Consider the following 22,224-nt stretch of genomic DNA (forward strand, 5'->3'; position numbering starts at 1 on the left):
GGGCTAGTGCAGGAGATGGCATGCTGCAGGAAGTGAGCTGATGAATGCCTGGCTGGGCCCTGTCTCCACAATTCTTGATGTCTGGGTACCTCTGGGTGGTGGTCCAGGGAGGAGCGGCCTTTAGAGACAGCAGCACCCCAACCTCCATGGCATCTGGTTAGGCAGCCCCATCAGGATGTCACTAGTCGGGAGAAGAGTATCCAAACAATATATCCTGGTTTCATCATGTGCTTGGCCAGTTTGGATATAGCACTTTGACCTCTCTCAGTGTGGCCGGTGACTTTCCTACCACTCTTGGGGAGGTAGAACAGGGTCCAGCGTGTGCACATGAGAACCTTGCTGTTGGGATGCCACAGGGAAAGAGTACCTTGGCTGGATTTGCTTCCGTGCTCTTGCCAAGATTATAGAGAGACACAGGAGAGATTGACAATGTCCATAACGTTACAGAGTCCCTGATGATCGTGGTGGTGAGACCAGGATGGAGGACAGGGATTGGGCGGCTCAAGCTAGTGATGCTTCTGGACATGGGGACATCACCTGTTGCTGAGAGCCCACCTGCTTGTTCATATAGAGTCAAGAGTCGCCCTTGCTTCTAAAAGTGAGTTTAAGGGAAGTATGTTCCATCGTGCACAGTAACAGCACTGACATCCCCAAAGCAATGTATATTGGAGATCCGGCTGCCTAATAAAAGACTTGCCAGGTAACCACACCCCAGGTCTGCATGGATTCTCATAGAATCCTGGGACACACAGTTAAAATGGTGCCAGGATAAATTGAAACAATGAGATGTCACTACATACCAACCAGCACTGCTAAAACTAAAGGATGACAATACCAAGTGATAGTGAGAATGATGAGCAAATGAAATCCTCATACACCCACATGGGAGTGGTGGTATAAAGACTTTCGAAAGCTGTTCGGTGTTAATCTACTGAGGTTGAAAGTACCCATATCCTGAGACCCAGCAACTCCATTCTTGTGTACATAACCCACAGAAATGCCTGAACAACCCCATTAAGAGAGAGGTATACAAATACCCACAGCTGTGTTATTCACAATAGCCCAAAATATGGAAAAACAAATGATTGCCATGATTATCAAAATGGATAACTAAATTATAAAATATTCAAAGAGCGACCAACTATCCCAGTTTGCCCAAGACTGAAGACTGTCTAGGAACATAGCACTTTCAGTACTAAAACAGGATGGTTCAGGTTTTGGGGTACAGCACGTAAGAAGCTTAGAAGTTGCCACTCCATCCTAACAAGTAAAAAGCAGAACAAACTGAAAAATCAACAACTCTTTTAAGAACAGTCATATAAGTGAGGTTACAGGGCACACCACTGTCCTAAAATTGGAAAGACATACAGGCAAATACAAAGAATTATAACTTACTAGAGCAGGAACCAATGAGTTGAAACCTTCACAGGAACCAGAGAACTGTACTTGACAAATTGCTGGAGGCCCAGTGTGGACAGATTTGAGAGTTAAAAACTCTAGGGGGACCCAGTCATACCAGGGCCCCATGTTTTTTGTGAGTTTTATCTCTAGGAACTCTATAAGATCCTCAAAGTGAATACTGGAGAAAAAAATCCCCTTATGCTTCCTACAGGGGGAGGGGAAAAGGAACCATTCTGAAATAAAACAGAGTATCTCTTCTTCCTAGCAAGGTCTGCCCTCAGGAGAAACTTTACCTGATGGGGTTTTCTCAGAGCCTAAATGACGTGGGGGAAGGGAAATACCCAACTCCAGCCTTCTTAAGCCATTGTGTTACACTTAACAGAGGTGGGGGCTTGGGGGGATGAAAAACTCTTGTGAAGATTAGGGTCCAGTGGTACAGACTCATTAAAAGACTGCGACCTAACCATAGGACTGTAAAACACTTCCCCACACCCCACACCTTACCACTACATTAATAAGGTCTATTTATTACAGTTCCCTTTATGCAGGCGATCATAACCACCTTGCAATAAAAAATCATAAGGCATATCAAAAGGCAAAAAATACAGTTTGAAGAGACTGAATATGTATCAAAACTAAAGTCAGATATGGCAGGAATGTTGGAACTATCAGATGGGGGATTTTTAAAAACTATGATTAATATGCTAAGGGCAGAAAACATGCAAGAACAGATGGATAATGTAAGCAGAGAGATGGAAATTCTAAGAAAGAGTCAAAAAGAAATGGTGGCGATAAAAAAACACTGTAATAAAGACCATCTTTGACAGGCTCATAAGTAGATTGGACACAGCTGAGAAAAGAATCTCTGGGCTTGAGAATATGACAATAGATGATTCCAAAGCTCAAGAGAAACAGAAAAAAAGACTGAAATTAAGAAAAAAAGAGACTATCAAGGAATTCTGGGACAACTACAAAGAAATAACAGGGGCATCATGGGGACACCAAAAAAAAAAAAAGAGAGATAGGAATAGAAGCAATATTTGAAGAAATAATGACTGAGAATTTTCCCCAAATTAATGTCAGACACCAAACCACAGATGCAGGAAGCTCTGAGAACACCAAGCAGGGTATATGCCAAAAACTCACACCTAGACATATCAAATTCACATTTCAGAGAATTAAAAATAAAGACAAATTTGGGCAGAGACCAGAAGGTAAAAACAAACAAACAAACAAACAAACAAAAATCAACTTTACCTATATAGGAGCAAAGATAAGAATTACACCTAACTTCTCCTCAGAAACCATTCAAATTAAAGGAGAGTGGAGTGAAATATTTAAAATGTTGTGAGAAGAAAACCACCAACCTAGAATTCTATACCCTGATAAATTATTCTTCGAAGGGAATGAGAAATAAAGACTTTCACAAACAAAAATTGAGGGAATTTGTTGCCAGTAGACCTGTCTTGCAAAAAAATTAAATGATTAAGAAAAGGAACTTGTATCTACATGAAGAAAGAAAGAGCATCAGATAATGAATAAATGAAGATAAAGTATAAACTTTTATTTTTCTTATTCTTAATTGACATGAAGATAACAGTCTATTCCAAATAAAAATAGCAATAATGTTGTCATAATTATCTTTACATATATGAATATATATGTACATATATATGTACTTATATAAAAGTATACATATATGATTATCTATGATTATATATAAGTGAAATAAATGACAACAATGATACAAGGGAAAGGATAAAAGAAGTAGGAGTATTTTGTTTTTATAAGGTACTTGCACTATCATGAGGCAGTATACTATTTTTTTTGAAAATGAACTTGGATTATTCATAAATGTATATTGCAAACTCTAGGGCATTTAAAAAAGTTTTAAAAAAGTATAATTGATATGATAAGAAAGAAGAGAATATGGAATCATATACCATGCTCAATTAAAACTACCAAAGGCAGGAAAAGTGTGGAAGAGAAAAATAGAAATGATGAATGAGGGTAACAAAGAGAAAACAGTAACAAATACAGTAGATATTAATCCAATTTTATCAGTAATCACTTTAAGAAAATGTACCAACTGAAAGACAGAGATTGCCTAAGTGTATCAAAAAATAAGATCCAACTATATGTCTTCAAGAAACCTACTTTAAATATAAAGAAGCATGTAGATTAAAAGTAAAGAAAAAAGAAAGATATAACATGTTAACACTAATCAACAGGAAGCAGGAGTAGCTATATTAATTTCAGACATAGCAGATTTCAGAGCAAGGAAAGTTATCAGGGATAAATAGGACTGTATCATAACGATAAATGGTCAATATTCCAAGAAGATATAACAATCCTTAATCCTTAATGGGTATTCGACTAACAACAGAACATTGAAATGCATGAGGCAAAAACTGAAAAGCTGAGAGAACTTCAAAGAGAAATAGGTAAATCATATAGTATATGTGGAGACTTTAACATCCCCCTATCAGAAATTGACAGACCCAGCAGGCAGAAAAATCAGTAAGGATGTATTGAACTCAACAGCACCATCAAACAACTGGATATAATTGACACCTAGATACATCATATGTCATCCAACAACAGTAGAATATACATTCTTCCTAAGTTTACATGGAACACTCACCAAGATAAACCACATTCTGGGCCATAAAACACATCTTAAAAGATTAGAAATCATACAATGTCAAATTTCACACCACAGTGGAATTAAACTAGATATCAATAGGAGAAAGATGCCTAGAAAATTCCTGAATACTTGGAGATTAAATAATACACTTCTAAATAACACATGAGTCAAAGAAGAAATCTCCAGAGAAATTTAAAATTATTTCGGACTAGATGAAAACAAAAATACAACTTACCAAAATGTGTGGGATGCAACAAATGCAGTGTTTAGAGGAAAATTTATAGCATTGAATGCATATATTAGAAAAGAAGAAAGATCTAAAATCAATAATTGAAATTTCCACCTTAGAAGACTAGAAAAAATTACAAATTAAATTCAAATTAGCAGAAGAAGAGAAATAATAAAAATTAGGGCAGAAATCAATGAAATTGAAAACAGGAAATCAATAGAGAAAGTCAACAAAACCAAAAGCTGGTTTTTTGAAAAGATCAATAAAATCAACATCTCTAGCCAAGTTAATTAGGAAAAAAGAAAGAAGACAAGTTACTAATATTAGAAATGAAAGAGCGGACTACATTTCCTATGGACTTGAAGAAGATAATCAAGAAATATTATGAACAACTCTATGCCCACAAATGGATAACCTAATGAATGGACCAATTTCTTGAAAGGCACAATATGTCAGAACTCACACAAGAAGAAATTGACAAACTGAATAAGCCTATATCTATTAAATAAATTGAATCAACAATAACTTTCCAAAAGAGAAAGCACCAGGCCCAGACATGTTCACTGGTGAATTCTATCAAACATTAACAAAGAAATTATACCAATTCTCTACAATCTCTTGCAGAAGATAGAAGCAGAGAGAATACTTCCCAACACACTCTATGAGACCAGCATTGCCCTAATATCAAAACCTAATATCAAAATAGAAAAATAATACAAGAAAACTAAAGCTCAATTTCTCTCATGAGCAGATATAAAAAGTTCTCAAATCAAATTCAACAATGAATAAAAAGAATTATACAGCATGACCAAATGGGATTTTTCCCTGTTATGCTGCTTCAACATCCAAAAATCAATTCATATAATCCAACACATCAATATGCTAAAGAAGAAAAATCACATGATCATATCCAAAGATGCAGAAAAAGCATTTGACAAAATTCAACACCCATTCATGATAAAAACTGTCAGCAGGAAACTAGAAGTGTTTCTGCTAAGATCAGGAACAACTGAAAGATGTCCTTTCTTACCACTGATTTTCAACATTGTACTTGAAGACCTAGCTAATACAATAAAACATGAAAATGAAATATAAGGTCTATATATTGGGGAGGAAGCAATAGAACTGTCTTTGATCAGAGACAACATGATCATCTATGTAGAAAATCTGAAGGAATCAAGAAAAAATTCTGGAAATAATAAGTAATTATAGCAATGTTGTAGGGTACAAGGTTAATGTAAAAATCCAACTGCTTTCCTATATACTAGCAATGAACAAATGCAAATGCAAATACACATAAGGCATACACTGGGGATATTGAGGGTTCAGTTCCAGACCACCACAATAAAGCAAATACTGCAGTAAAGCAAGTCACAAAATTTGTTGGTTTCCCAGTGCATATAAAAGTTATGTTTACACTATACTGTAGTCTACTAAGTGTGCAAGAGCATTATGTCTAAAAAGACAATGTATTCAGTACAAAACATACCTTAATTAAAAAAATATTTTATTGCTAAAACTGCTAACCATCATCTGAACCTTCACCAATTCACAGCAGCAACATCAAAGATCACTGATCATAGGTCACCATAACAAATATAATAATAATAAAAAAGTTAAAATACTGTGAGAATTACCAAAATGTGACACAGAGACATGAAGTGAGAAAACGCTGTTGGAAAAATGGTGCCTATAGACTTGCTTGATGGAGGGTTGCCACAAACCTTCAATTTGTAAAAAATGCAGTATCTATGAAGCACAATAAAGCAAAGTGCAATAAAATGAGGTATGCCTCATTACATTAGCACCCCGAAAATGAAACATTTAGGTATAAATCTAACAAAATATGTGTAAGATCCACATGAAGGAAACTACAAAACTGATGAAAGACATCAAAGAAAAACTAAAGTGGAATGATATTCCACGTTCCCAGATAGGAAGACTCAATATTTATTGTCAAGATCTTGGTTCTTCCTAACTTGACCTATAGATTCAATGCAAACCCAATCAAAATCCCAGCAGTTTATTTTGTGGATCTTGTCAAACTGATTCAAAAGTTTATATGGAAAGGCAGAAGACCCAGAATAGCCAAAATGATACTGAAGAAGAAAGTTGGAGGACTAAGGCTAACTGACATCAAGACTTACTATAAAGCTACAGTAATCAAGAGTGTAGTATTGGAGAAATAACGGACAGTAGATAAATAGAACAGAACATAGAGTGCCAAAACTGACCCATATAAACACAATGAATTAATCTTACACAAAGTAGCAAAGGCAATACAATGGCACAAACATGGCATTTTCAAAAAAAAATACTGGAACCACTGGAAATCCACATGTAAAAAATGAATCTAGACACTGACTTTATATCTTTCACAAAAACTAACTAAAAATGGATCATAAGCCTTCATGTAAAAGGTGAAACTATAAAATTCCTAGAAGATAACATAGGAGAAATCTTGGATATGATGATGATTTTAAATACAACATCAAAGTACAATCCATGAAAGAAAAAAATAAACTGGACTTCATTAAAATTAAAAGCTTCTGCAAATGTCAATGTCAAAAGAATATGAAGACAAACCACAGACTGGGAGAAAATATTTGCAAAGGACACATTGGATAAAGGACTCATCCAAAATATTCTTAGAACTCTTAAAACTCAACAATAAGAAAATGAACAACTCAATTTAAAATGGGCAAAATACCCGGACACTTCATCACAGAAAACTTACAGACAGCAAGTAAGCAAATGAGAAGACATTCAACATCTTATGCCACTATTAAATTGCAACTTAAGACGACGAGATACTGCTACACACCTATTAGGATGGCCAAAATCCAAAACTCTGACAGTACTAAATGTTGATGAGGATCTGGAGCAACAGGAATGCTCATGGGTGAATCTCATAACCATATTGTTGACTGAAAGAAGTGAGACACGGAACAGTACACTCTGTATGATCCATTAATATAACGTTTTTAAAGCAGGGAGAATTAAATTACTGTGATTTGAGGAACTTCCCTGCCGGTCCAGTAGTTAGAACTCAGTGCTTTCACTGCTGTGGCCCTGGGTTCACTCCCCATCAGGGAACTAAGATCCGCAAGCCACGTGATGCAGCCAAAAGATAATAATGATAATGTGGTTTGAGATACATACAAACTACAAAGAAGAGCAGGGAAGATTATCTAGAAGAGAGTGGTTACCCTTTCCTTGGGTGGCCCTGGGGTTTCTGAAGTTTGGAACTGAGATGGTTGTTTCACAGTCTTAGCTATATAATAATGCATTAAGATGTATTAGTGATTATTTTACTATTCTGTTTTTGTGTTATACAGTTGACCCTGAACAACATGGGGGTTAGGAGTGCTGACCCTCCCTTTAGTCTAAAATCCAACTATAATATATAGTTGACCCTCCACATCCATGGTTCCACATTCATGGATTCAACAAATTGAGGATTGTGTAGCATTTACTATTAAAAAAAAAAAATCCATGCATAAATGGACCTGCTCAGTTCGAACTCATGTTGTTCAAGAGTCAACTGTATTTCCCAATTTTAAAAGGTCAAAACAAAGGAGTAGGAGGAAGAAAGTAGCATCACATCTCAGCAACAAAGCTCTTTTCCTTATTTATTCTACAAAGCAAGGATTGGAGCAGAAACTGCAGAGATTTATGAGCCAGAATACCTGGTTCAAACTCTGTTTTTGCCATTTTTTTACTCTGTGGCCTTGGAAAAGTTGTTAAATAGATCTCAGGCCTGTTTCTTCCTATTTGAGGACAAATAATAATAGAGGCTCCATTTTATGGAGGACATAACTACTCTATGTGTTTGGCACTTTACTTAAATCCTGGGTGTCATCTAACATGGGGACAATAATATCTACTTCACAAAGCTGTTATGAGGGTAGAAAGAGACAATGAAAGCAAAGTGCCCAGCAGAGTGACCGCACACATGAGAGGAGAAGCATCAAGTCCCTTCTCTGCTTCCCACCCTGATGGCTTTAGGACTATTCTCTGAGAACGTAGTCCTCTCACACTGGCAGGAAAATGTACAGCCCACATTCAATCTCAGAACAATGTGTCCTGCGGGCATCAGAACACACGTGGATGCTTTGGGGCTGTAGAAAGGGAGGGCCCGACTCTCACTTCAAGTTCCTACCCACCTGCCCGCATCCACTTTTACTTCTGAAGAAGGGCAGCAAATCTCAACTTCATCTTCATCGAGAGGGGACGACCCGAAATAGTTAAATAGAATGGGCCAGATATGAAGTAACAGAAAAGAATGAATGAAAACACCAAGTCCCTGCTATGAATCCCCCTGTTTGGAGCAGGACTGCCCCATCACACAGCTTCAAGAAGACCAGGACAGCCCTGGATTAGGACATAGTGGTAAGGGAAGCACGGTCCCTGCCTCGAAGGAGCTGGAGGTGTGGTGGGCTCACGCATGAGGAGAGGCAGGTAAATGTAAGCAGGTAGGTAAACATGAGCAGGTCTGACCCCCTCCCAAGAAGGCGTGCTGGTGGGTCGGCCTTGCACCTGATCACATGGCATCAATTCAGCCACTATTATGAAAACCCTGGGGGGGTAGAATTGGTGTTGACTCTACAGCAGATGCTTTGCTGGACTATAGCTGAATTAATTCACTTGGTCCTCATGTTGCCCTTATTTAAGAAGTGGAGAAATAGAGGCTCAGAAAGATTAAGTCTGTGCTATTAATGGAATGAAGGACTAGAACCAGTTTATAGAGTTAGGGTAAAGCACATTTTCTTTTTATCCACCATAACCGGAGAGCTCTTTATTAAGCTATTTATTTATTAAGCCTTCTCCGTAGGATGTCATAGGTCAACATTTCCTAAGCGGTGTCTACAACACACCATGTCCCACAAAATGTTAAGATGAAGGGTCTCATTTGGTATTAAAAAACAAAAACAAACAAACAAAAAACGAAATAATTCTTCCTCATATAAGACTTCACACCACTTTAAACATTACTCATATCAATTGTGACCTTCCAGAGAATATTTGCTTCAAATTTATTTTACCACTTAAATCTCTTTCTCTCTCTCTCACGTGAGTGTTCCATGGAGCAGAGTTTGGGAAACACTGCCTAGATTTCCACCTACATGATTCTCTGCATATTCCCCTGACACAGGAAATAACAAGAATGGCAATACCTCCCCACAGAGCCTGTAGAAGGAAGCTTCATAAACCCAGCTAGTATCTTCATTGTTGGAGCATAAACCCACGTGTGTGCTTCATGACGAGGCTCGGGGAAAACTCCTGCCCTTCAGCAAACACCACCAGACTTGTTTTGCTTTGTCTGTTTGCTTCTTAGAGGAGCTCAGAACCTTACCTAACATTATACTCCAAGGACAATAGGCTGAGAAACAAACTAATGCTTAAATCTATAAATAGAAATGACATCTCAGTGGCCTCCTTAGTAAAAAGGTTCTTAGATCTGGATGCCCACCAGAATTACCCGCAGAACCTTTAAAACACACAACCCCCTCCTCTGGTGGTTCCAGTGCAGCTGGTCTGTTTTGTTTTGTTTTGATGTTCCATGGGTCTAGGTCACCGAGCTGTGACCCTCCAATACAGGAATTCTATTTCACTAATAGCAGAGACAGAAACAGAAATGTTTCCCAGTATTGCCTTGATGTTCTTCATTTAAAGCATAATTTCATAAAGAAGTTGGATATACCTGAATGCATAAGAATAGAGAATTTATTGAATAAAATATGGTACATCCTCACCTTCCCAGTTCCCAGAAGAGCTCCCCTCCCCACTTCCTGTTCTAAGTCACCCCTCTCCTTCACTTATGGGAAAACTCAGAGATGAAATCCACCACTTCTCCATCTTTGTGTGGATTTCATCATTTAGAAACCCCTTCCTCTCCCCACAAAACTTGACTCTTGAAGTCACGGCTTTCCTGAGAAAGTTGAGTGTGAGCTCTGAAACTTTGAAGGAGCTGCGGTCTTTTCCTCTCAGCCCTTCCCCTGTGTCCTGAGCTTCAGGACTCAGCCTTGGCTTTAGAAGCTATAGGGAAACAGGATGTGAAGAGGGCAATGAAAGGACAATCTATTTGCAAAATATTGGATCAGTTACAATTTAAAAAAAAAAAACAACTTGCTTTTTTCAAACTGTAACTTTACCATCTGCCCACCTGGCCATTTCCTCACATTGCTAGAAACCTCCAACTCTTCTTTTTCCCGTGTTGCACCAGAACAAGGGGCCCAGGTGGGGTCCGTGGTTGAGGGGATTGGCTTGCCCAGCAGGGCTGAGCAGTTGGTCTCACTCTGCAATTCAGGCCACGAGGAGGGGAGCAGCAAAATCTGGGACGGAGATGTGCAGTCCCGTGACTACCCTGTGCACGGGGGACAGTGGGTCACCGGGCTCCTGAGGGCAGAAGCAGAGCTCTGGGCACACAGAACAGACACCTGCAGGCGCCTTGAAATCTACCCTCAGTACAGGCATCTGAGTTCAAATGATCTACATGTTTTGCCCCCAGACACTTATTTTCCTTTTCCTGACTGGGCTGTTTTCATTGTCTCCCTCTTCTTCCAGCTCCAAGATTATACATAGCTTTGTTATCAGAGGGTATGCTTGGAATGTCAGACACTCTAACCAATCAAATCATCCCGCGTTGTGGCTGGGATGTACCTCAAGGGCATAGCAAGACTAATGCCTTCTTTTTCCCGGTGACAGCCAGAGAGGTTATCTGACTCTTCCGGGGTTACACAGCAAGGGAGCAGCAGTACAGAAACTAGAAATCAGGTCTCCTATTGTGCTCCTCCAGTCACCCTAACGTGTATTCATAGAAGACAAATACATGTTAACATCAAGCAACGCGCAGAATGCCAAATCTGCGCACACACCCACACGTTGCTCTCTAGAACCACACATACATGCTTTTGATTATCTGCCTTAAAAAAAATGTTCATTTCCTTGCTTATCCTCCACAACTGCATGAGCTCAGATAACTAAAAGTTGACTCTGTATCTACATTTTTAAAGCTCTCTTTCTTAGAAGCGTTGCCCATTTTGCAACAAGCCTAAACATATGTGAAAAATGTCATGCTTTATATCATGTGGTGCCTCTGGGAATTTTGTCAAATTATTTCCATTTTTCTACTCGGAGTCCTAATGATCCTAGACACTCACTATGCGAGGGAGAGAAATGTGTGCCCTGCCTCCCTCCCCCTGAAATATTCACACTGGCATGTAGGAAAGGGCTTTCGGGCTGAATATGCTCTACTCAGATGCATCGCGATCGTCCACGTCTTCTCTTCATACCTGTGACTCTGTTCTTGCTATTATTGCATCTACATCAGTGCCCCTATCATCGGCAGCCTGTCTTTTCTCCTTTGGAACAATCTCTATTCTCTATACCCAAGCTGCCAACTCTGTGCTTTCATTGTGCTGTTCCCACTGCTACTTTGCTGTCTGTGTATTTGTATCCATGAGTGGGAGCAACTAGCAGGAACTAGAGTACATCCGTTCAGCATCTCCCTCATGGAAACAACAGCAGGCCCCTCTGGTCTCATGTAAGACCTCCATTTACAAAGGGCTCCACTGGGTCCCAAAGGGAAATGAACGCCTACCAGGACCAATCCGGTGAGGAGAGTGAGAGGCACGTCCTTCCTGTAATGCTAGCATTCTCTTGCTATGTGGGCATATTCCACAGATCTCTGAGCAGGGACAGAAATCAATTCAAACCCTTCCCGGGCTGCAGCAGGTCCCAGGAGGACTGGGGAGCCTGCAGACCTGGTTTACAAACCTTAATTCCCCAGGCATAGGCTCGGTGCTTCTGCTAATTGCCATGCCTGGGTCTGGGGTTGGCTTTGAGACCTGCTTTCAGTTAAATGTCCTGGCTGCCCCCTCACACTGAGGGGCTTTCTTTAGAATTGATTAGAGTGTTCACAAAATAGTTCCCTTAATGCAAAATGTTTCTGTTTTCTCAGGAGAATGAAAGCATCAAAAATCAGATGGAATATTTTAGCAATGGAACAGTCCAAAAACCTCTTATATTTCCCAAATCACAGAAAAGAACTTACTAGGAAAATCATAAATTACATCACTGTGCTGAAATTGGCGAATATTTTATCATTGGTAAAACAGGATAATGCAAAATTCCCGGGAAGAAATAAGGGGGAACTTGCTAACCTTGAGGTCTTAACACTCTAAGATGCTTGCTTATGCCTCCTCTTAGATTCTGCACAGGGATATGAAACAGCTGCCCACAAGGTAAGATTTCAGGGTCTTGGAAGGCCTTGCGGCTGGCAAGGGGAAAATGCAGGAATTCTCTTCCAGCCACTGATGGGAGCCTGAAACTTTACTCTTAGATAGAGATTCGATCTTTTTTTAATTTAAAGATCCATGCTCTGATCAGATGCAAATGAGTCCAAGAGACTGTAATATTCTCAGCTAGTATTGCTTATTTATACCTTAGAATGAAGGATTTGTCAAAACCTTTCTTTCGAGCAAACTTTGACCGGGGCAGGGGAGGTATTGAGAGAGGGTTTTCAGACCACGTTGGTTGAAGAAGGTGGGCAAAGGTGCTTACAGTCCTGGAGGCAAGAGTCAGAATGGGAAGATACATCAGCACATTGATTGTAAATCAGCTCAGCCCTGTTTGCAATATCCAGAGTTGCGGAGTTCCCCGTCAGTGTAAGTGTTCTAGAACACGCTGGCAAGAATGCCACAGACAGGATTTAAATACCACGCGCGGGGCTGGGCTCTATCCAGGCCATCATTACTTTAGCAAACATGGACTGCGTACCTTCTATCAGACGCTGCGACAGGATGCATCCCACATCCTCATGTCTTCGAACAGCTCATTGTCTATGTCAATAGGTAAATCCCACCAGCTCTGTTCACCAGCATAATTCCTCCTCTTCACGAAGTCTGCGGAGTATAAGAACATTCTTACCTGAGCAGCGATGTTAACTAAAGGCTTTGACCAAAGTGTTTAAAAGAAGCCAGTTAGTGGCACAGGGTGCTTCTAACCCTGCCACAGCTGCCAAGAGAGCAGCTCATCGTCTCTTCCGAGAGCTGCCTGCGCAGAGAGCCTGCAGGACCCCATGGAAAGGGATCTGATTTGGGATGTGCAGCCACTGACTAATAAAGGAATTGTGTACCGTAGATGTTCAAAGCATCCTCCTAAACAGAATCCCAAACAGCTGTTTCTTAAGAACTTTTTAAATAAATAATTTGCAGAGCCGGAAAGACAAATAAATATTCACCAGAAGTAACTGGCTTTTAAAAAGTAAGTGATTCAAGGGAATCAAAGTCAAATCCAGCCTCTTTCATTATATTTACAGCACCATCGAGGGGCTCGTAAATCGCCAGCGTTATCCTGTGCTTCCCACAGCCCACCCGTGGGGAGGAGGGGGTGAGGCTGAGCTCAGGCACCGAAGAGGTGGAGGTCTGATCTGAGTAGAACCAATGGATTATACTCGTCTTTTTTTTTTTCTTAAGAATTTTTCCTTTTCCCATCCTAGTGCTTGAGGTCAGACATTTCCATGTTATCTTCTCTTCCTATGTGAGACCTGAATCTGGCCGTATAATTGAGACAGCCATGATCATCTTCTGAACGGACAGACCACCAGTGATCAACAACATTGAGTCAGGTATGTTCTTGACTCAGGTACACAAATGTCGGAAGCAAAGCCATTTGATCAAAACTAAATATTACCTGGTCATGATATAATGATATTGGTAATAGAATCACAATAAAGGTAAACCAGAAATTCATCTTGACACTATTTCTTATAAAATATAGGAGTCCCAGCAATAATAACATTGTGCTTTTCAAAGCATTTTCATATACATTATTGATTTTAATCTTCAAGAAAAAATACTAGGTAGATATATTATCTCTATTTAAAATATGAGCAAACAGAGTCAGAAGGTTTATATTTCTATAACAGGTGAGTAGGGAGAAGACCTAAGATCTGAACCAAGTCTTAGGACTCTGATGTCAGCATTCCTTCAGCTAATATATATATGTATAAATGTATATATATTAATGTGTGTGTACATATATATACATACAGTCTCTAAAATACTGACTTTTTGACAATATCCAAGGCTTATTTATGGAACTATAGAAAGTTCTTTCTTTATTCTGTAATTTCATCAGTCTCTCCATTAACAGATATCGTACATAGGGCTGACAAGTGGAAGATTCAAAGAAAGCTCAGAGATGTCTTCTACCTTCAAATGAAACAAGTAACACACAAAGGAAAACATAATCTGTAATAGAGTGAAATACTGAGAAGCGAAAGATCAATGAGTATGGCAACCGTTAGGGAAGGCTTAAGAAACAGATTGGATTTGATAAGGAATTTGCCAAAAAGCTCCAAAGACAGGATAGCGTGGATATGTAGGGAAGGCAGTAGATAATACCTGAGGTCAAGTAGACATTTAGAATTTTACATAGTTCTAGGACTCCAGTCCATAGTATGGTAGGAATTGTGTCCCAGATGGAGACTGGCAGGTAAGTGCCAGATAAACACATCTGGGGTTTGAGACAAGACTATAATAACAGCAAGCTTCTCGAGGGCTAAAACAGGAAAAGCCAAGGTGGTGACCCACTGGGGTTAAAGGAAGACAGTGGTCTGTGGACACCTAGAATAATCTAAGCACAGACACCCAACCTACTGCAGCCACGCTTGGTCCGTACCACGCCAGCGGGCGCTGGCTCTGCACCTACTGAAATAGTGTACTTGCCTGAGCTTAGCTGAAAACAACAGGTTAGATGGGGTGCCACTGAGTGCCAACCGCTGAGCAGGGTGGGGAAGGCTGGCCTTGGCTGACTGATGGATGACTGAGAAAATCAGAGACAACGACAAAAGTCAGTGATTGTGGAAAATACTGCATTTACATGTAACTCAGCTGAGAGGGACCTGGGGACCCTCAATATGGCACCACTAATTCAAAAAAGAGAATTTGTGGCCAAATTCTACATTGTCAGAAGATCTCTGTCTTGTAACATAGTTGAAGAAGCCATGAAGAATCAGAACCAATTATTATCTTCATTATTTTTTTATATTGCAATATCAATAGTATTATTCAAAATGCACAATAGATTGTATTTATGGAGTGCTGACTCTGTGCAAGCCCAGGGCTGAGCACAGCACACACGGCCTCTCAGTTAAGTACAGTACAACTGAATGCACAGCATCTGTCTCCATCCTAGGCATCCAAAGACTCTTCACTAAGGAGGGTTAGAACCAGCGTCCTTACCCCACTGTGTCTGATACCGAGACCAGGGTCTTAACCATTATATAATAAAGGCATTTTTTCATTAAAGATGAACTTCTCCTCAATCCTCCAAGGGACTGAGGAGAAGAATTCCACTCTGCATTTAGGAAAGAAGTGAGCCACCATTTGCGGTCCGGGTTGGCAAACCCCAGAGAGCAAATGGGACTTTGGGAATTTGTTTAATGAGCTGTTGCTGGTGCTTGAGTTTCTCTAGGTGAAGGAGGAAGAACCCCTCCTTGCAACTCTGCCCTGATGTCACAAGTCTGCTCAGCCACCTCCTGGGATGTCGTGGACCTCACAGAGCAAGTTCTCATCTCCCTTGAGCTGCATAAGCTGAGCTGGAGGACGCTGCCTACCCTCCGCTGGGGGAGAAGTGGACCCCCCCGGCCCCAGACCTTAACTGCAACTACAAGTCCATGGGATTTTCATTAAGGACACGAAAGCCTAAACTCTTACGCAGAATTTTTTTTTTTTAATTTTTGTCTCAACCTGGCATTTGTGGTACAGAAATGAAACAATTCATTTTGACAAGTTGCACTAAACTGAGGCCTGAACCATACTGTGAGATCCTCTCTGTGGAGCCCATAAAATACTCAGGAAATATGCACTTGACATCTGGTTTGCTGGATTCCTGCTGAGAAATGGAGGCTTTGGTGTGAGGCTGTCGATCCGGACTGGCAGATTGGCTGTGCGTACAAACGTGCATGAATCTACACAAAGGGGTCATGTTCAGGCATTAATTGGGCATGTTCCAACAGAATCTTAAGGAGGCACATGAGCAGAGACTGAACAGTTGGACTCTTGTGCAGAAAGGCGGTGGAAACTTAGGGATGTGAATGTCAGGCACACACCTCTCAGAAATACAGAATATGAGGTGCGTGTTGCAGAAAACGATTTAAATGCCAAGATACTTTTAAGTACATATACTTAGGAAAAGAAAGGGGAAAAATGATCAGGACTTGGGAATTACTAACAAAATTGCACAGTTGTATTTCTCAGTGCTTTCCTGGGTAGGACGAGCAGCTAGCTAGATCACCGTAAAATATTTTAAAATTTTAATGTGGGCCCCAATGGGTGTCCATTAAATAGAAATGAAATATATGAAGACTAGCTTACCATAGATATACGTAAAAGGCCCAATAGCAAAGAGACTGTTAAATAACAAACCTAGCTGAATGTTTACAATTTCTTCTAATATATGTCAGTGTCTTATACGTCAGTGATAAAGACCACAGGCTTTAGAGTTAGACTCCAAGTTTCAAAGTTGATATCTACCACTTCCTAATAGTAGCCTTAGGCAAGTTACTTAAACTACTTGCTCTTCATTTTTCTCACCTCTAATGCGGGCTGACAATATATTCTTCACAGTACTGGTGTGAGCTTTAAAGGAGGTAAAGAAGGGGTCTTGGAGCTTCTCTACACAGACCTCTCCATGGGCCATTTGGACTTCCCAACATCATGGTGGTGAGGTTCCAAAAGTCACTCTTCCCAGGGACAGGAAGAGGAAGCTGCCATTCTCTGCAGGCCTTAGACTGGGAACTGGCACCACTTTACTTAGGCGCTGTTCAGTTCATCAAAGCAGTTACAGCATCCGCTCAGATTCAAGGAAAAGGGACATCAACCCACTTCTCAATGGGAGGTCTGTCAAAGAATTTGTGGCCATCTCTAATTCACCACCATATGGAGTCATAGACTCCTTGGCAAATTTAGTGAAATTTATGAGCCCCCTTTCCAGAAATGGGCATGTACAAAGGTACCAGGCAGTATATTGACTAAATGTTTCATTAAATACTAAAAACAACAGTGACATAAACTAGATAGAAGGTTTAAATTTCTCTTACAGAAAAGTCTGGGATGACAGGGGTACAGCTTCAGACACATACATCATTCAGGGCCCCAGGTTCCTTCTGATTTAATGATCTGTCAACTCTGGGATAAAGCCCTTCTTGGCAAGAACTCATTCAACATCAATATATCTATGTTCCATCCTAAGGAAAGAGTGGAGAACAGCCACGGGGCGACAAAGAAGCTGCCCCTATCACTTTTGCTCACGCTCTCTTAGTCCTTTGGTCACACGGAACTCAGTCACTTTGTCACAACCAGTTGCAAGGAAGATGGGGAAGTGTACTCGTCTAAGTGGTCATGTGACCAAATAAAACTTTGTATATTCTATTAATATCAATAATCCCTTCCACAGCAGGTAGCAACAACAACAAAAATTTGAATCCGATTTCGCTTGGTTCCTAGGAACCATAGCAGGCATCCTGGGACCTCAACCAAGGATCCAAGGTTAAGAGCCACATTGTTTAGAGTTTTAGAAGACAGCATTCTAGCTTACAGTATTTTAGGGTTGGAAGTATCTTTTCAAATCATCTACTTCTATTCTCTAATTCAAAGATAGAAAGCCAGAAAGCTAGAGAGGCTATTTCTTGCCCAAGTTCACACACCTAATGACTAGGGCTAGCCTAGCTCTCCTCAAGGTCAATCAGTGTCCTTTTCACTATATATACGATGACTCACTGTTTAAATCAGTGGAACACCATGGTGGCAGATAGAGATGAGGGAAGGGTTAATCTCTTTGGAAATGTTAAGCTATTCTTTCTTGTTTTCATTCAAAGAACATGTATCTGGCTCTGTACTAGGTGCTGAGAATACTGGATAAATCATAAAGAACAACAAAACACAAAAGTCTTGCCTAGAGCTCAAAGTCTAGTCTTGGAGGAAGTAAATCAGTGTTTATTATATAAGATGGTGAAAATGCTCCACTGGAAGAGGGAGAAATATCACAGAAACACAGTGGGGGATGCCAACTTGAGGAAGTCAGGACAAGAAGGTAATGCTTGAGCAGGGGTGCAACGGGGGGAAAGAGAAGGAGGGGGGTGGCTACGGACAGATGGGCAAAGGGGAAGGAGGACATGGCAAATGCATGGCTGGCATTGGTGTGTCCAGAGGCAGGGCGTTTCCTCAGTCTCACTAGGGGAGAAGCTACCATTTAAATGAAGGCAACAGCAGAAGCGGTGGAGAATATGCATTCAAGAAAACCTAGGAGAAGTTGGAATCTAGGGTGTCTCCTCTGTGTCCTGATCAGACAACTGGGTGCGTGGCAGGACCACCCAGCAAGGAAGGGATAGAAGAGGGATTCTCTGTTTGTGGGGGAAGGAAATAAATTACGTTTTGATACATCGTGTTTGAGGTAGTCTTGCTTACGTTGGTGAAAATATAGAAAATAAGCAGGCAAAGTCATGGTCTTCCTATTAGAAGAGCAATCTGGCCTGGAAATGCAGACATGGAAGACCACGGTGTTTAGAGGTGGCCAGCAGGTAAAAAAGCCTCCCAAGTGTGTGCTGGGTGAAAAGAAGTTTAAGGGGAATATTTGTGACCCCCTGTGTTTAGCGGTGGCATGAGGAATTGTAGCCAATAAAGGAAATGAGAAGGGGTTGCAAAGGAAAAAGAGGAAAACCGTGGAAGCAAAAAGAGCAGTGACATTCAAGAAGAGAACAAATGCCAAATGCTGCTAAGATATCAGGTAAGTGTGAGGACTGAAGAGTATCCTCTGGCTTCTGCATCAGGAATTATCAGTGTTAGAAAGGGCAGTCCCGGAGGAACAAAGGGACACAAGGCAGATTTCAGTGGATTAAAGAAACGAGCTGGAGGTGGCTGCTACTGTAGGCTACTCAGGAGGTCTGGCCACCACGTGAAGGGCAGGGACAAGGTAATAGTGGCTACAAAAGATACAAGATGAATACTATTCTAATAAGGGGAGACTCTTGAGCATGTTTGTATATTGGTGGAAATTAGATAGCAGAAAAGAGGAAATTTAAAAACCTTCAAAAGAGAGGAGCTAATTGATGGAGAAATGTGTGAAAAAAGACACACACACATACACAAAAGGCTGGCTCTGGAGAAGAGATGCAATTAGACTTGCAAGAGTATAGAAAAAAAATTCTCTGTTTGGAGAAAAAAGACGTATAGAGAGAAAGGAGGGACGGTGGGGAGGAAGGAAGGAGGAGGGATACAGGAGGGAGGGAGAGGTCAAGGGGGACAGGTACAAGGTCAGTGTTGCTGAAAATGGGAGGGGAGATGGTGGGAAAACATCTAAGAGGAAACAGAAGGCTTGCGATGGGAAAGAAAGCGGCCAGGGACACATGGGCTGCAAGTGATGTTTTTGTTCAGGGTTGTTCATCAGCCCAAGAGTGACTTGGTCTTGGGGGTTGGGGGCTGCTGCATTCTGTTGGGAGGGGGAACAGCAGGGACATTAAGAGCCTAGGGAGATGCAGGTGAAGTAGGTCATGGGGACCAAGCTGGACGGAGAAGTAGAAAAGCTTAAAGGAGTAATCTCAGGTGGCCTCGGCCTACAGCGGCTTGAAGCAGGATTTCGGTTCCTCAGCCAGATATCGAAGTCAGCCCTGGCCCGTTGGCTTTGTAGAAATGAATTCCCACAAAGAGACTGTGCAAGTAAAGTGTTTATTAGGAGGAAAATGCATACATGTGAATAGACTCACAGGGGCGGGCTCAGAGAGAGAGTCGTGCCCTCATGGTTGTCAAATCACTTACATGGGGCATTTCTTCTGGTTTCCTTTGGCCGGTCATCTTGCTTTGCCTGGTTCTGAGTCCGTATTTGGTTTATCTCAGGGTCCTCCCATGTGCACCTGCACATCACTTAGCCGAGATGGATTCTAGCAAAGAGGCCTATGGGCAGGTTGGCATCACCTACTATGAGGTGGCGCACCCTCCCTTTTGACCTCCGAGGAGCTTTTCTGCGCATGTGTAGTCGGGAAGGTCTCCTTGACCTCAAGAAGGAGAAATATGTGGTCTCTTATCTGGGCAGGGCTCAGCTTCTCCTCTTCATCTTGGAGTATCCATCCACAGGGGACAAACCCCAGCTGCTCAGCCTGGGGCCCATCTATCTCCTGCCTCAGGAGAAGTCTGGCAGACTGGGATCAATATAGAACAGACAGGACCGAAGGTCCCTCTGAGAAAATAGAGCCTGGGGGAAGAAAGTAAGGGCCTGAGAGGGAAGTAAGTACAGATAATAAAAGGTTCAGGGCGAGAATGCGGAAATAGAATAGAAGCAAACCCTACTGAAAATGGCAAAATGCAAGAGGTTGAGAGGGGAGTGGGAGATGCATGGATCACAAATAGCAGTGGCCAGGGCTGGAGAGGAGAGGACGGGGACTTCAAGTCAGCAAGAGACAGGCTCCCTACCCCTTCCACAGTGTATACACCACATGGTTTTATGCGTTATTGTCTCCTGCAAGGACCTGGGACTTTCAGGATAGTTGTTTGCAATGTGATCATGTTCTATACTTTAGGAATTAATCGTGCCACATCTGTAGCCCTGCTCTTCTGGATCTCAACAGCTGGTTCTGAGACGAAAATGCAGACTGGATGGAAATTTCACATAAGTAGCAGACGAATGACCACTGGGCAAAGTGCCAGTACCAATCTCTTCTCTGAGATTAGCAGCTCGCAAAGGGTATAGTTTTAATTTTTAATTTCCCCCACAGAAACCACTCTGCAACTGCAGGAAAGTATGTGCAAGACTGTATAATGTCCTGCCCTATTTACCAAGCCCCTGAAGTCCCATGCTCTTGGGTAACAGCATCCTCTCTACCTGACTGTGAAACCAATGGTGGTGCTTTAAGTTTGCACCAACTGATCATTCTGTGTGAGGGGATTACGACAACGGGGCTGTGTCCTGTTTCTGATTCTGGTACAACCCCCAGGACTGTACAAATCTCTCTTCAGTCCTGTGGCCACAATGAGGAAGGATGTGGGGAGAGAAGGAGGAAGGATGGAGGAACATCAGAGGGAAACAGCAAAGCAAAACGTTAACAGAATTTATGAAGTAACAGAAATCATAAAATAAATTTGAAGATACACTGCAACAAAAATGGGCTATTTCATTCTATTTCTTTGCTATTTTTTGAGCCAGAGAACCATAGCCAAGCCCACTTGCCTAACTCGTCTACCCCACCTTTTCCAGATTCTTCCGCACATGGCAAAATATGCCTGTGGATTATGAAGGTTAAATACATCCAAATCTCCAAACCTATTCATATGAGAAGAAAAAAAAAAAAAGCATTCACCATCAGCCCCTTTCACTCACCCAAGGCATTCCTGTGAAAGTCTTCTCAATGGTTCTCAGATTTTCAAATTGTCTCCCATTCAATTCCCTTGAGTGGGTGTTTACTGAAAACTTCCGAGGTGCTCAGCATTAAAGAATACGGACTCCAGAGCTGAGATACATGGGTTAAAATGTAGACGCTGCCTCTTTGACAAGTTAACTTAAAAAACCCCTTCTTCAGTTTCCTCACAAGAAAAACATGGAGAACAGTAACACTACATCCAAGATTATTGTAAGTATACAATGACATGATATGTGGAGAGATCTTAGCACATGGCTTGGCTGACAGTAAGTGCTCAAACAATGCTTGGTATTATCATTAATCCTATCAAGTGTATACAAAGTGTATTATGTGAACATGCACCCCAATGTTCATAGCAACACTATTTACAATAGCCAAGACATGGAAACAACCCAAGTATCCATCAACAGACAACTGATTTAATAAGAAGTGGTACATATATACAATGGAATATTACTCAGCCATAAAAAATAATGGGAAAAAAATTTCACAATTTGTATGGAAACACAAAAGACCCCAAATAGCCAAAGC

This window comes from Monodon monoceros, unplaced genomic scaffold (genome assembly GCF_005190385.1).
Source record: "Monodon monoceros isolate NGI ecotype Baffin Bay Population unplaced genomic scaffold, NGI_Narwhal_1 Super_Scaffold_19, whole genome shotgun sequence".
NCBI lineage: Eukaryota > Metazoa > Chordata > Mammalia > Artiodactyla > Monodontidae > Monodon > Monodon monoceros.